The sequence below is a fragment of the Lissotriton helveticus genome, chromosome 6, assembly GCF_964261635.1.
Source record: "Lissotriton helveticus chromosome 6, aLisHel1.1, whole genome shotgun sequence".
In the NCBI taxonomy this organism is placed as follows: domain Eukaryota; kingdom Metazoa; phylum Chordata; class Amphibia; order Caudata; family Salamandridae; genus Lissotriton; species Lissotriton helveticus.
This window is the reverse complement of record NC_136067.1, coordinates 1,715,101,164-1,715,107,163: the sequence shown is the minus strand read 5'-3', so window position 1 is coordinate 1,715,107,163 and position 6,000 is coordinate 1,715,101,164.

The following is a 6,000-nucleotide window of genomic DNA, read 5'->3' as shown; positions in this document are numbered from 1 at the left end:
CCACTTCAACATTGCCAATGGCCTGTTTCATTTTTTCAGGGTTTTGCAGAGGTGACAGGCACTTCAGTTCTTCTTGGCTCTGGGACGTGGGGCTGCAATGATGTTGGTTTGTGATAAACTATATGTTATATAGAGCAAGGATGAGCGCCTCATCCTTGCTCTATATAACATTTTGAGATTTTGGATAGGTGACACTAGGATCTACAGAGTTACTTATTTACATATTTTCCATTGTACCTGCAGACCTACATGCGTATAATTGTCTATATTTGTATTTGAAATCAATAACCTTTTTATTACTTGATAAATTCTATTTTTCCTACACACCTCTTGTTTTTGTCTTTTGTGTTAATTGTATGTTCTGTGACAGCTTGTGTTTACATTTAATTATCTTTTGAAGAATTGACTTCTTAAAAGGATCATTAATTTATCCTACAGAGTTAGTGTAATCATCAATTATTGTTAAAATAAATTCCCTTGAAGGCACCTTTACCCCTTCTCCTAAGAGGGCGACCCCCCTTAGTGCCACAAGATGGCACATTCGCCAGCGTTGTAGTGTTTGGGGACCCGAGTGGGTCCCCCTGTGATGTCACTTCCGGGAGGAGGGGGGAGAGGGGGAGAGGTACTTGTACCTCTCCCACCCTCCGAACGCCCTCTTTTCCTGTTGCTGGTTGGCGGTGCCCCTCCTGCCTGGCTGCCCAGATGCTGTTTTGCTTTTTAGGTCGTGCCGAGTATCTGCTACACAACAGTGTCCACGAGGTTAGTCTCCTTTTGCTTCCCTCCCGCCCGACCCCCTCGGGGTCCCACCATATGGGCCATGCCCTGGAGGGACCCTGTGCCACAACGAGACCCGGGCCAGCCCTCGCGAGGTCGCTCGTCGACTATGGGTTCCTGGCGCAGGGGTGGGTCAATGGGCAGGGCGGGAGGGGGTGTCCTGCAGTTTGGCCCAGCAGAGGTCGAGGTCGAGGCCACGGCCTTGTCACCAGTGTTTCTGTCCTCATCATCACGGTCTTATCTTATCCCCTTTCACCACCGCTTCCTTCCAGCTACGGGCGGAGTGGAGAGCCAGGCACGGATACCAATGTTTGTGTGCCGGAAAGTAGTAAAGGGCGCAGCTGTTGTGGGCACCGCAGCCAATATTTGGTGAATATCTCGGCAGCGTCCCTGGTATTTTGTTACAGTCTGGGGGTCAGGGCGGGCAGGCCCGAGGCGAGTGAGGGGCCTCGCATTTTGCCATGGCCATGCTGTAGGGTTAGTAATAATGCCACACTGACGCGGAAAGGTAGGTGACTCCTTTATTATCCCGGAGCGCCGGGAGGGAACAACCGCTAACTATTGCGGTCGGCGCCGATCACAAGATGGCCTCCTTCCGCTTCCCGTCCCCTCATTTCTGTTTCCTGGGGACGGGACACTAGACCGTCACCACATATCTCCCCCCTTTATGCAACAATCAACAATAACAATTAAATCCTTACTTCCAGTCCATCTCATAGTCCTTGAACCTCTCAGGTACCTTTACAGCTCTTCCAACTCTTGTTCTCACCACTTCAGTACCACCTTCTACTTCTGGTTCCCTTCTGTCTGACCTTCTTCCTTCACCTTCTCCTTCCCTGTCCATCACATCCTCACTGCATTCCTCCTTGCACCTGCTCCTCGTACCGTCACCCATCCTGCCTTCTCCTTCGCTGTCTTCCACTTGCCGCTCTCTTTCTACCACATCCTCGTTGCTCCTTCTGCTACGTTCTCCTTCGCCTTCATCTTCTACTTGCTGTGTTCTTTCTTCGGTCTCACCACCCCACTCCAAGATCTTGCTGCATTTGGCCATTCTGTCCAATGACCACACCTTTCCGTCACTGAGCAGGGCAGACCGGGCGTAGGGTTCCAGCACTTGCAAAGGAGGGGAAAATTTGCTTTCTCCCTTCTTCTTTAGGATGGCTAGCTTCACTCTCACCCAGTCTCCCTTCTCCAACTCCACACCTTGAACGTTGCGTCTCTTGTTAAAGTGCATCATGTAAACAGCTTGTGCTCTCTCTAGATTCCTTCTGACCACAGCTGGTGACCATTTGCTTTGCACCACTAATTTCCTCCATGCCATGTTGTCCTTAGTAAAGGCTTCTCTTCCTCTCAAAACTTTAAATGGGCTGTATCCCGTGCTTCCCGGGGTGATTCGGTAGGCCCAGATCATCTTCTCCAATTCCTTCTCCCAGTCCAAACCGTCGTTGATGGCCGCCTGAATGGTGCCCATGATCACCCGATTGAACAGTTCCACCTGACCGTTTCCGGCTGGATGGTAAATGGGTGTATGTTTTATCTCAATGCCGTTCCTGGTCGTGAAGGCGGTCCATTTTGCAGAGGTGAATTGCGGCCCATTATCACACGTGATAATTTTCGGGATGCCTTCTCTAACGAACGTGGTGCGTAGGAAACGCACCACTGCCTCAGTGTCCACATTCTCCATTATCTCCACTTCTGGCCACTTGGAGTATTTGTCGATTAGAACTACTGCATACTTCTGTGTTCCTTCCTTGTTGAGAATGGGACCCATGATGTCCACCGAAACCATTTCCCATGGTCCATCCGGTACCGGGAATTTTCCCAAAGGTGGTCTTAGCATGCTCTGAGATTTGTCCGCCTTGGCACATGATTCGCACCTTCGCACATGTCGTTCTATCTGCGCATCGATGGCTGTCCACCAGTATGCTTGCCTGGCTAGGGCCTTGGTCTTGGTGATTCCCTGGTGTCCTTCGTGCAGTAGAGTCATCAGATGCTCCATTATGCCTCGTGGAGGAATCACCTTGTCGCCTCTGAGCAGAAAGATGGGGTTCTCCGCTAATGATAGTGCATCCCGTACTTCCCAGTACTTCCTCAGTTCCTCCTTGAGGTGTCTTTTTTCTGGCCACCCGTGGACCACGTATTCTTTGATGGCTTCCAGGTCGGTGTCTTCTCGGTATGCCTCTTCCCACTCCTGGGCACTGATCACTTCCTCCGTATCCTGGATGGTGGCTACCACATATCCTTCCCACTTTGGTTTCTCACTGTCATCTGCTACTTCCATTGCTGCCGCTCTGCTCAGGAAGTCTGCCACTTTGTTCTGTGGCCCTGGAATGTGCTCCACATCGTACACAAAGTCTAGCAGTCTGAGAGTCATTTTGGCGATTCTAGGGGTCGCGTGAGCATGGCCACTTGAAGTCAGCACTCGGACCAAAGGCTTGTGCTCCGTACGGACCAAGAATTTCGCTCCCCACAAGTACTGTCTGAATCTCTCCATCGCCCATACCACTGCAAGCATCTCCTTCTCCACTACACTAAACTTCTCCTCGTTGGATGCCAGCGACCTTGAAGCGAAGCTAACCGTCGATATTTCTCCATTGTCCGATTTCTGCATAAGGACCGCCCCTAGGCCACGGTCACTGGCATCTGTGGTGAGGATGGATTCCGCACTTGGGTCGAATCCCTTCAGGGGAATGGCGGTGCTCATCTCTTGTTTGAGAGCTTCAAACTCCTTCTGCTCTTCCTGACTCCATGAGAATTTGTTCTTTTCTTTCAGGAGTTGGCATGGGAGGTGTGTTTTAGTGGCAAAATGGGGAATGAATTTACTGTAGTATTCAGCCATTCCTAGAAATGACCGAACATCTTCTTTCTTGGTGGGTGTGGGGGCGTCTTGAATAGATTTCATGTTGGCTCTTTTTGGCAGTATCCCGTTCTCGCTTACTTCATGTCCTAGGTACGTGACTGACTTCACTCCGAACCTGCACTTTGTCCATTCTGCTGTCAGGCCATTTTCCTGTAGTGTCCGTAGCACTTTGTGGAGCTTCTCGTTGTGGTCCTGTTTGGTTTTTCCCATCACCAGGATGTCGTCTTGGAAAAACTGTACGTCCTTCAGTAGCTTGTGCATAAGCTTCTGAAAGACCGCCGCTGCGGATGCTAGTCCAAATGGCATTCTCACAAATTCGTAGCAGCCGAAAGGCGTGATGAACGATGTAAGATGGCTGCTTGAGGAGTGTAGTCTTACTTGGTGGTACGCCGACGACAAGTCCACGGTGGAGAACCACTTGATGTCTTTGGTCTTAGCTAGCATCTCATTTATTCGTGGTAGAGGGAATTTGTCGATCACAATGTTTTTGTTCAGTTCCCTTAGGTCGACACACAGCCGCACTTTACCATTTGGCTTCTGGGCTACCACCAGAGGTGAAAGCCATTCAGCACTCTCTATGGCTCTGATCACTCCCTCTCTTTCTAGTCTGTCCAATTCTGATTGTACGCCTTCCCTACTGCGGAACGGGATGTTCCTCACCTTGTGCACTACCGGTTTCGCTCCCTCCTTCAGCTTTATAAGGTGTTTGTATTTCGCCAGTTCGCCAATTTGTCCATTGAATACCTTGGGGTACGCTCTCCGCCAGGACTCCACGTCATCCACTCTTTCCATATCCATTAGCAAGATCTTCTCAATGCCCCCCGGGTTGAGTTGTATTCCCAACGCTCCTTGGTCCTTCCATCTCAATACTGAGGGGCCTTTCTCGGCGATATATAATTTGCATTGAGCATGTCGACCTCGGAACTCAAACTGGAGGGGGCAATACCCCAACATGGGAATTCTTTGTCCTGTATATGTGACCGGTCTCACATCCATCGGGAGCAGTGTCTCTTCGATCTTGGTTGCGAACTTTTCTTCCCAAACCTGTCGTTGTATGATGGAGATGGGTGCTCCGCTGTCCGCTATCATTTCCAGGGGTATTCTACCAATGTGCATATTCAGTCTGGGCTTGTCCATTCCTTCTCCTTCCATTTCCAACACCTGGACGTCAATATATAGAAACTCCTCCTGGTCCTCTGCTTCTTCTTGGTCGTTTGCGTCCTCTCTTTGTTCCTGGTCCACATATCTGACTACTGCACCTTTGGGTTTACGGCGGCACACCTTCTCATAGTGCCCGAACACGCTGCAATATGAACACTTTGCCCTGAACGCAGGGCACACTTTGTCATTTCCCATATGTGTGGTACTGCCACACCTGTAACAGCTCGGCTTACTTCCTTTAGCCGATCGGTTGTCCGCCTGGGCGTAGTTGTTGTAGTTGTGGGGTCTTCTTCCGTCTTGATTCCTTTGCAGGTCTCTTTGTCTAGGTCGTTCACCTCTCGCTGGCGCCATGATCTTGCATACCGTCTGTGTTCCACCTGCTTCTTTCTTGGCTGCCTGTGCACAACGCTTTGACATTTCCGCCTTTTTGACCATTGCCCATATCTCTTTGAGGGGAGCATCTCCATTTACCCACAGTTTCTCTTGGACGTGGGAGCTGGTGGTGTGCATGATGATCTGGTCTCTAATTAGGTCATCATGCAACCTTTTGAACTTGCACGTGAGGGCCAACCTTTGTAAGGCTACGACATACTCGTCCACCGTCTCTCCACATCTTTGCTTCCTTTGAAAGAAATTGTATCTGTCTATTGCGACACACACCACCGGCCTGTAGTGTGCGTCCAAATCCGCGATGGCGTGACTGAACACATCCGTGTCCGTGGCATCCCTCTCGCCTTTTACTATGGTGTCATAGATCCTGATCCCTTCTGGACCCAAGTTGTGCAATAGTATCTTTTTTCTCCTCTTGCTCGAGAATGAAGTGTCGCCTTCCTCTTCCAAGGCATCGAGATAGTTGAGGAAGTACCTTTTCCAGTCTTCCCATTTCATCTCCGGTTCACCACTCTTCGTCAGGAATGGCACCAATTGGGTGAGGGACGAAGCCTGGACCGCCATCTTGGAAGCACCCCTCTGGAAGGCCTGATTGGGGACTACTCTACTCGGTGGGCTCCCCGGCGTGTGTTGTTCAGACGTGTCCCCTTCGTTCAAGTCGCTGCCGCTATCCTCACTCTTTTCTCTCTCCGAGGAGCTTGGTAACGCTTGCTGGCTGTTCCCTTTTGTGGGACTTGTCGAGCTGGGCTCCCCCTTGCCTGTCCGCTGTTCCGCCAGGGTGCTGGACACTGCCTCCACAGCTAGGGATAGGATGC